This window comes from Sinocyclocheilus rhinocerous, unplaced genomic scaffold (genome assembly GCF_001515625.1).
Source record: "Sinocyclocheilus rhinocerous isolate Xijiao unplaced genomic scaffold, SAMN03320098_v1.1 scaffold1201, whole genome shotgun sequence".
NCBI classification, from domain to species: domain Eukaryota; kingdom Metazoa; phylum Chordata; class Actinopteri; order Cypriniformes; family Cyprinidae; genus Sinocyclocheilus; species Sinocyclocheilus rhinocerous.
In genome coordinates this window covers 1,833,494-1,843,577 of record NW_015654059.1, presented here as the reverse complement: position 1 = coordinate 1,843,577, position 10,084 = coordinate 1,833,494, and the positions used below count along the sequence as shown (strand labels likewise).

At 36.9% G+C, this 10,084-nt stretch overlaps 2 pseudogenes; both read right to left on the bottom strand.

Moving 5' to 3' along the window:
* Positions 1 to 1,586: 1,586 nt before the first annotated feature.
* Positions 1,587 to 6,895, bottom strand: LOC107716740 (UDP-glucuronosyltransferase 2C1 pseudogene; annotated as a pseudogene).
* LOC107716741 (UDP-glucuronosyltransferase 2C1 pseudogene) lies at positions 3,284 to 6,903 on the bottom strand (annotated as a pseudogene).
* Between the last annotated feature and the right edge of the window lie 3,181 nt (positions 6,904 to 10,084).

The window sequence follows — 10,084 nt, the reverse complement described above, 5'->3', positions numbered from 1 at the left end:
GAAGAAGAGGATGATGTGTTCTCCCGGCATCTATTTATACTATAGTCGCACCGGTAGTGACGTCATGGCTGTCGCCGCCCAATGTGTTGTTGGTGTTTTTTCAATGTATGCTTCAGACATGGGTTACGACGAGGCGTTCCCCATAGCGACCCCTAGAGGACGCAGTGTCTCGTTCCCTACTCAGGGAACCATGGTTACATACGTAACCTGAGACGATTTACTGTAAAGCACACACTGTTGGACATTATTAGTACACAAATTAACAAGTAAGAATAAAATGTGATTTAAACATCCACATGGGACTAATGTGCCCATAGTTGTAGAGACATTCATATATTTAGTTTGATTGCGTCACAAATAAAAAAATGCGACTTAAAACTGACTTATAGCCTACTCAATGAAATTGAATTTACGTTGTGTATTTTTTTCCAACGCTAGATGGCGATTAGGAGTAGCATTGGCAATTTGGCATACTTTCTAATTTGAGTCCAGTCTTATGACAGGCTGTTCTTCAGAACTGTTCCTCATTTATTAATTTAAGCTTTGTAAATTCATTATTTAAAAAAAAAGACACTTCATTTCTTTTTCGCTTAATTAAATTTAGGGCTATTCAATGCAAATAGCAAATTTGCCATGATTACGTGCTTCACTGCGGCGCGAGGCTGACTGGAAGAGTGTGAAATGTCTGAGCTGAGGTACTTTTATTGCACGACAAAATTAGTTTTTAAAGTTGTCAAGTTGTGAATAACATTAAGAGTAGTAGCAAATATTGAGGGAGGTGACGACTACAGCTTGTAACGTTTCTAGTTCCTTAGATGAATTACGTAAGTGACATTTTGGACATAAAATAGTCAGTTAGCCTACTAACCTTAGTCAGATTGGACGCCATATTGAATATAGCATAGGCCTATTGAAAATGAGGCTCTGAGGGACAGATTTACAGTCTTTACAATGACACCCACTGTATAAAAGTGCTAGATCATATAATTTTCACAACTTTAAAACCTGTTTATGGAGTTTTTAACTAATTTTTTTCTTCTTCAGAAATATGTTTCATCAGCTGAACAATCGGTAGGCCCTATGTTGTTAAACAACAGTACATGGAACACACTGTACTTCTATCCCTCACAGACTTTTTTCATTCCTGTCTAAATGTAAATATGGATTAAAGAATACAATAAAACGAATAGAAAGACAACACTTCACACACACACACACACACACACACACACAGACAGTAATCTCTATAGTCTAATCCACCCTATTTGATTAATGTTTTTTTAAATGGGCATTTTAAAAAAACTTTAAAACTTTTTGTATTTTCAGTTTATTACATTTCTTCGTGCATCAAGTTAACATTACTATCCAACAGACAATTATTTGTTTCTTTGTTTTTCTCCACCACACACATATTGGAACACTTTACAAATTAAACACTATAAACAAAAATGTATGCATATTTAGCTATATGTAGTCCATTTTCATAAAACAATAACATAATTGCAAAAGAAAAACAAAAAATCAACATAACATATAATGATATTTATATATTTATGCTTTATAATATATTATACATTCAAGGAAATGCTGTTTATAAAACAAAAATCAACAATGTCATGAAAAAATATAGATCTGATAACTAATTTTTAGCTTTGTTTTTATAAAATCCCTTGTACCAAACCAGCTTAATGATAAAGGTAATGCTAACTGGCACTAACAACACAATTGCTAACAGGGACAAAATAACATCTATAGAGTAATACTCAATCCAGGACATTCTGTATGCCTGTGTTCGCAAATGAGGAGCTCCTCTATTCCTCATGACAAACTCAATCCAGAAGACAGCGCGATCAAGAGGTTTCATTGGCTGGTCGTGGTGCAGCTTGGACAGTCTCTGCATGTTCTCCTTGTAAGATGGGTTATGCAAAACCTCCTTTAATGCCTCAAGAAACACAGTCCTGTCCAAAGTTGCAATATCTACAATTTTTGCAGTTCCTTTTGCTTGCATCCTGGAGAGATTGTCAGGTTGATCAAAGGATATAGGAAGGCCCACAATAGGCACTCCATGGTAGATGGCTTCCTGAACCCCATTGGTGCCTCCATGTGCTACAAACAGTTTAGTCTGTGGATGTCCAAGCAGGTCATTCTGGGGGAGCCAGTCCACAATCAGAGTATTGTTACCAAGATTGGCAGGTCGTGGACCTGTGTGTCTCCAAATAACCTTTTGAGGCAACTGAGCAAAAGCTGCAGCAATCTCATCATTGATTTCACTCAGAAGCTGACCAAAAACACTTCCTAATGTCATGATGATGACCCCATGATCTCCAGAGCTCTGCACAAACTTCTCAAGGTCATCTGGAAGTGGCTTAGCTGGTTTGCACTGGAAGCCGCCCATGTAGACAACATTTGGCATTGTGGGTCGTGGAAACTCAAAAGTGAAATCGTTTCTCATGAGCCAGATGTCTGCATCCCGGAGGAGGGAGAAGAAATCAACATCAGGCCCAAAATACTTCTGGGAGAACTCCTGGTAATGATAACCAAAGAATTTTGGATTTTGATAGATAAAAATAATATAAACCATCACATTCATGACTCTTTGACTGAATGTCATTTTGTCGGTTAGTTGTAATGCTGGAATAGGTATATATGAGAGAGGAGATGGAGCTACAACAAAGTGACCTTCTCCATACATGGTCCAACGAACATTTAGCACAAGAGGGAGGCCAAGACGGTGTGCCAGTAACACTCCACCTCCAAAAGCAGGATCCGTGAGAACAAGGTCATATTTACCATTCTCCAGTGAATTCATCAAGATATCATTTTCGAATATCATGGCTGTCATATTGCACATTTGCTGATGAACTTCTGAAAACCTGCTAAAAATCTCCTGAGCAATTTCTATTTCAGACCAAAATGATTTTCCGTGTCTCTTGATTTGCAGTAACCGGGGAAGCAACATCATCCAAAAGTCACTGTCAAATTCACCAATGTCTACAGTAATGGAAGTGTAGTAAGGAGACTCCTCTTCAATATACCAGCTATTTGAGCCTCGGACCACAGTGATATTGTGACCTTTTGAATGTAACTCCACAATAAGGACCTTCATATTGATCCAGTGGCTTCCATCCGCAGGGACGACCAGAACTTTACCACAATATGATCCTGATAGAGCAGATAACAGAACAAACAAACCGAGAAGGGTGGATTGATGCATCTTCATTGATTACCTTAAATGAAAAAGAATAATAGCTATATTAATGTTACATAATAAATGGTATTTCACAAATTACAATGATAAAGATAATCTGCACTACTGTCCAGAGATATAATGGAATTGAGTGTTAAATATAATATTTCATGTCGATTTGTACTACTTTATGGCCAAACTCTGCACAGTTGGACAGTTATTCAGGTATATTAATTAAATTATTCCTTGGCATCAAGTAATGCAGCTTCAATAATAAGGTTAGATGTTACATCTGCAAGTCTGTGTAGTTTGCATTACTGATAGATTTGACACAGTCTCACTATGTATAAAAGTCAAGGAGTGATAACATATCATGTACACATGATTGGATGCCTCTTTATTGTATTGTCTTCATAGAACTTTGTCAGATAAGAGTTCAGCAATAGCTAATACAGAGAGGTCATTCACAATTCGGTTGACTCAATCATAACACAAAGATGAAATTAATTATAATTTAGGGGATGGATTTTAGCCCTTGTACTATCTGTGACTGATATTTGGCTGTAGCAAGTCCTAATACTATAGATTGTTGTACACTAAAAGCAAAAAATTTAAAATACTTTAAGATTCACGAAAGCACATGCTGTCAGGAAATAATCAAATAAAAGGAAACATTTCAAATGAACTGATATTTCCAGCTAGTACATCACTCGTGTTTTACTTTCTTTCTGAATAAAACCACACAAACATATATAATTATATAAGCAATTACAAATGCAAATATCAAAAGTGTAACCATTAAAGTCAAAACAACATCTATAGAGTAATACTCAATCCAAGACATTCTGAAAGACTGTGTTCGCAAATGAGGAGCTCCTCTATTCCTCATGACAAACTCAATCCAGAAGACAGCGCGATCAAGAGGTTTCATTGGCTGGTCGTGGTGCAGCTTGGACAGTCTCTGCATGTTCTCCTTGTAAAATGGGTTATGCAAAACCTCTTTTAATGCCTCTAGAAACACAGTTCTGTCCAAAGTTGCAATATCTACTATTTTTGCTGTTCCCTTCGCTTCCATTCTGAAGAGATTGTCAGGCTGATCAAACACTAAAGGTACACCCAAGATGGGCACCCCATGATAAATGGCTTCCTGAACTCCATTGGTTCCTCCATGTGCCACAAATACTGTAATCTGGGGATGTCCAAGCAGGTCATTCTGGGGGAGCCAGTCTACAAGTAAGGTGTTGTTACCAAGGGTCACAGGTCGAGGTCCTGTATATCTCCAAATCACTTTTTGAGGAAGCTGAGCAAAAGCTGCCGCTATGTCGTCGGTGACATCTTGTGGAAGCTGAGCAATAAGGGTGCCTAAAGACATGACGATGACTCCATGGTTCCCTGAGCTTTGTACGAACTCCTCAAGATCAGCTGGAAGTGGCTTGGCGGGTTTACACTGAAAGCCGCCCATATATACGATATTGGGCATTGTGGGTCGTGGAAACTCAAAGGTAAAGTCATTTCTCATGAGCCAGATATCTGCATCCTGGAAAAGGGAGAAATAATTACCACTGGGGCCAAAATGTTTGAGACAGAAAGAAGTAAAGATGGGGTCAGCAATGACTGCAAGCTGGAACCAAGTGAATAAGTAAGTCATAAAATTTTTGACACGTTGGAGAAATGACATCTTGTCTGTTAACTCTGCTCCTGGGACAGGAACATAAGACAGAGGGGAAGGAGCAATGGCGAAATGTCCCTCTCCCTGAATGGTCCATCGAACGTTGAAAACCAGAGGAATATTCAACTTGTAAGCTAAGATTGCACCACCTCCGGCTGCTGGATCTGCTAGCACCACATCATACTGAACATCTTGGATTGATTTCATAATTTCTTTATCCTCCAACATTCTCTCCATCATCTGCATCATATCTTCATGCATGCTTTTAAACATCATGATGATTTCGTACTCCAGTTGAAGACGGCTCCAAATGGAATACCCTTCTCTTCTAATCTTCAAGAGACGGCCAATCAATAAACCAAAAAACTCCTCGTCAAATCCTCCTGTATTTGGAATGGTGATGGAATTGTAGAAGGGAGACTCCTCCTTGATATACCAACTGTTGGAGGCTCTAAGCACTGTCACACTGTGACCTCTGCTATGCAGTTCCTCGATCAGGACCTTCATGTTGACCCAATGACTTCCATCTAGTGGAAACACCAACACTTTACCGCCGTCTATTCCGGATAATACGCATAAAACCAACAACAAACCAAAAGGTGCTGGACGGTGCATCTTCGTTCACAACCTTTAAAAACAAAACAGAAGAAATCAGTGAATGGATAATGAAGAATTAAGGAAAACAGAAGAGAAACGACAAGGAAAAACAAAAGGCAGGGGTTTTTTTTTGCTTGTTTTTTACATTATGTGCCTTGAGTTGTGGATGAGCCTGGTGTGGCTGTGACTCTAGCTTTTAATGTTTCCTTGTGGAGCATCAGTGAGCGTTTGAACTTTTTCTAATAGTTGCAAGTAAGTCCCTCAGTTGTCCTCAGTGTGAAAAGATGGATCTCAAAACCATACAATCATTGTTGGAAAGGGTTCAAATACACAAAAGATGATTGAAAACCAAAGAATTTGTGTGACCTGAAGGATTTTTCTGAAGAACAGCAGGCAGTTTAACTGTTGAGGACAAACAAGGGACTCATGAACAACTATCACATAAAAACAAACACACTGTGGATCATCCAGGTAACAACACAGTATTAAGAATGAAGCGTATGTAAACTTTTGAACAGGGTTATTTTTTTATAAATTCAACTTATTTTCTCATAAGGACTGTATGTAAACGTCTTTTATGTGAAATATCTTATTCAGGTCAGGACTAAATAAAAAAGAACATGCATTTTGTATGATCCCTCTTATTTTGGTAAAATAATTAACATTTTGCAGAAATGGCAAAGTGCATGTAAAATTTTGACTCATGGCATCAAACCTGTACCTTGTAAAAACCATTTAATTTATAACAACACTTAAATACAAAGTAGTCTGATGTACATGTGTGTGGCATAGGCCACATTTTCAGGAAAAAAGTAAAAGGTTCTCACCTTGCACATGAGTAGTATCTGAATCGGCTTTCTATTTGTTTAGTAGTGTTACATGCTGAGAGCTTCCTAAATGTCAACGTTATGCAATACCTCACTACACATGCTGCAACATCTGTAAAAAAGCTCACAGTACATGCTAAAACAATACCTTGCAATGTGTACATTCACCTCTTAGTAAAAACATCACATTCTTTTGACATTTTCTGAAATCAACAATGTGTAATTTGGTTTTGAACACCGTTTTCATGAGCAAAAACGAAAATGACAAAAAATGAAAACCTAATTGCTGGCTACTTTAACAGCTGGTTTATACAATTTTCGCTTTTAATGGAAAAAGTTCTGTAAAGTTGAATTTAGTTTAACAAAGTAAACAATAAATAATATAGAAGCAATAAATATTACATAATAAACGATGCAGAATTTAAATCTGAAATCTGATCTATAGACCGATGACGAAAGAACTTTGCCAGATCAAATCCTATTTTCATAGAATTATATTTTGATAATATTTCAAACCTCACCTGACAACCTGCAACTACTCCTCAAAATTTACCTCAGCACAGTGTAGCATCCAAAACCTTCAACAGATTTATCGTGCAACGTTTACAAGCGTTTCAACTGCATTTAGGTGAAAGGTTCCTTTGAATGAGTGAGCACAGCAAAAGCCTATCAGGTTCCTTTAGGCAGGCCAGTTAAATAATGCCACGATAATAGCAGTCAAAGATCGTTGGACCCTGCTTTGAAACTATGATTTTTCTATAACCAGCCAAACATCATGAGGGAATTACAGGAATTTCTTATATTTTACTTTTAATGAAATTTTAAAAAGGGAGATTCTTCGATTTTGCGCTACACACGCTAGATGTCAACATGATATCCAAGATTAAATGTCTGGATTTGTAAAGGCTGAAGATCATGTTACACTCCCACCATTAACAGCATTCCAGGGGAGAAGTGAACTAAACGGGTTATTGTTCGAGTCAGTTATGTAACAGGCAGAAAGAACGAAAGGAAATCTGAGCTAAGATTGATTCTTCTTGGTTAACACAATGTATAAGTAATTAACTCTGTTTATGAAGATTTTTATGAAGTGTTAGATTACCAGGTGGAAAAAACTGACACTATACTACTAGTCACTTAATGCCTGTCCAAATGTGGGCAAAAAGTTAATTAGTGCCTATAAAACTCAATAAAACACAAAATTTCACAAGACAAATAGCAGTGCATGTTCTGTTCTGCTTGTAAAAGGACATTGCATAACATTAGTGTCATGTGCTTTAAATGTACATTGCCTTGCTCGAGTTAAAACAAGACCTACGCAGAAGGAATTTAACTTGAAGGATTCCATGACATTTTGTAAATGTCATTTTGCAAAAATTTACATTTACATTACAAAATTACATTTTGCAAAAATAAATAAATAAATAAAAACTGATGAATAATTTTAATGCATTCTTTATATTGTGGGTCAGAGAAAATTAAACAGCATTTGAAAGTTGACAGCATGACAACAATGCAGGTGCATTACTAAATACATAACTACCCATTCTCATTTATCTTTTATTTATCATTATCATCTCATGCAACTTTTATTTATCTTAATGCTCAGTTATACAGTAAATGGATGTATTAATTTTCTAGTCGTGGATTTGAATACCAGTGTCAATGGTCCATCGCCAATGACTTTAGCTTAAGCATTCCAGTGACCATAAGCAAACATAAAATATTCATTGCAATACAAAACAATAAAATGAAATAATAAAGTTTGTATTGTACTGCAACTTATAATAGGCCTAGAGCATGCAAACTTTTGGTCTCATTGTTAATTAGAGAAGGAACTGCAAGCACACAAAAATGGCAAACAGCTACCCCATGTGGTAAGGAAGAATTATAATTCAATTCATATAATCTTCCATTTTGACAAACTAACTACGATTAAAACTAAGGAAGTTGCAACCTGCAATTGCAATTTTAACTTCTTACATTTTCATTAATAGCTCAAAATACTACAAATATACCTGGCATCCTATGATTTAAAAAACGTGTCAACAGCAATAGTGCCATAAATAGATTTACACTGTCAAAGGCTGGATGATATTTAAAGACATCAAGAGTGTTAAAATTATCAGTTACTAGCTCTTATGATCTCAAATATGTGCACAGATCAAATATCACAGCTATATAACTTTTAGTATAACTCAATTCTTACTAACAGTACCAAATCTTGTAGCTGTCAGGGATAATGTTTTTAAAGGGATAGTTCACCCAAAAATGAAATTGTCATTAATTACTCACCCTTATGTCGTTCCAAACCCGTAAGACCTTCACTCATCTTCAGAACACAAAGATATTTTTTATTAAATCAAGAGAGTTTTCTGACCCTGCATAGACAGCAATGTAACTACCACGTTCAAGGCCCAGAAAGGTAGTAAGGACAACTATAAAATAGTCCATGTGACATCAGTGGTTCAACCGTAATTTTATGAAGCTACGAGAATACTTTTTGTGCGCAAAAACCCCCCAAAAATAACGACTTTATTCAACAATTTCTTCTCCGTGTCAGTCTTCGATGTGCATTCACAACAGTTCCACGACCCATGCGTGTGCATTCCTCTGCTTGCAAACAATGTGTAGCACATCCGGGTTCTACGTCAGAACATCTCCTGCGTCAGCAGAACCACATGCTTGTATTGTGTACTCTCGTGAAGACTGACACAGAAGAGAAAAAATTTGAGTAAATGCATCAATCAGATCACTCACAGATACCCCAAAAAGGCTCCTCATAAAATTCTTTATTCATAAACTTGATGCAAGTTTACAAATATACTGTACATGGTCAAAATTATCTTGTAATGGAAAAACCTAAAAAAAAAACAAAAAAAACTAAGCATGCCAACAGTGTGAGCTTCAAGAACCATTCTATGAGATGGCACCAGAGACGAGTTCTGTTATTGGTTACTGTGAGGTTCACGTTCATTGTGAAAAAACCAAGGAACAAAAAAGTCATTACTGTTCGGACAAGGAAACCGAAGAAAGACTCATCAGTTACAGAAACCTTGGTCAATGCAGACAAGCCCAGGTCAAGAACTCTGAGAGAACTCAGATGTATTTCTGAGATGAATAACCCTCTAAAGGAACACCATTCAGAGGTCTGCTTTTTCAAATCTCTTCAATGAAAACCCAAGACCAAGCACATCTCTGAAACAAGACAGCAGATTGAACTTGCAAAGCAGATACTTGAGTTATTCAAGACATTCCTGCTGCAGTGGCTCTCTTGAATTACATTTACATGTGATTGGAGAAAAAGATTACATTTGCATCCATGTAAAAGATACGTATCCAAGAGCCTGCCTGTTATGGGACGAAGTTCATACTCGGGACTGGTCCAAGAGGTACAATCACAACATTCTGTGCAAATACTAAACCCAAACGTCCCAAAATATTTACAACTGAAAGCTGAAGTCAGAGGGGTGAGAAACGACAACAAAAACATAAGTTACATCTGACTGAGCACTCAAATTCAGTAAACATAATGGAAATCTGATCACTATTGGCCTTCAACACTTCTTACGATGGAACCAAACCCCATCATAAAATACTAAATTGCGACCACAGGAAGCTGTTAAAATCCTACTTTTCTTTGCTTTCGGGAACTAGAGAAGGTTCTTAAAGTGGATAGGTAAATCAAACGGACCAAAAGAAAAAAGTTTTCAAACAGAACGGATTTTCCTGAGTTTTCCATGAAAATTGCAAGATGCCTTCAAATGTCTTTGACAGCCAGTTTTATAATACACTGCAAAAAAA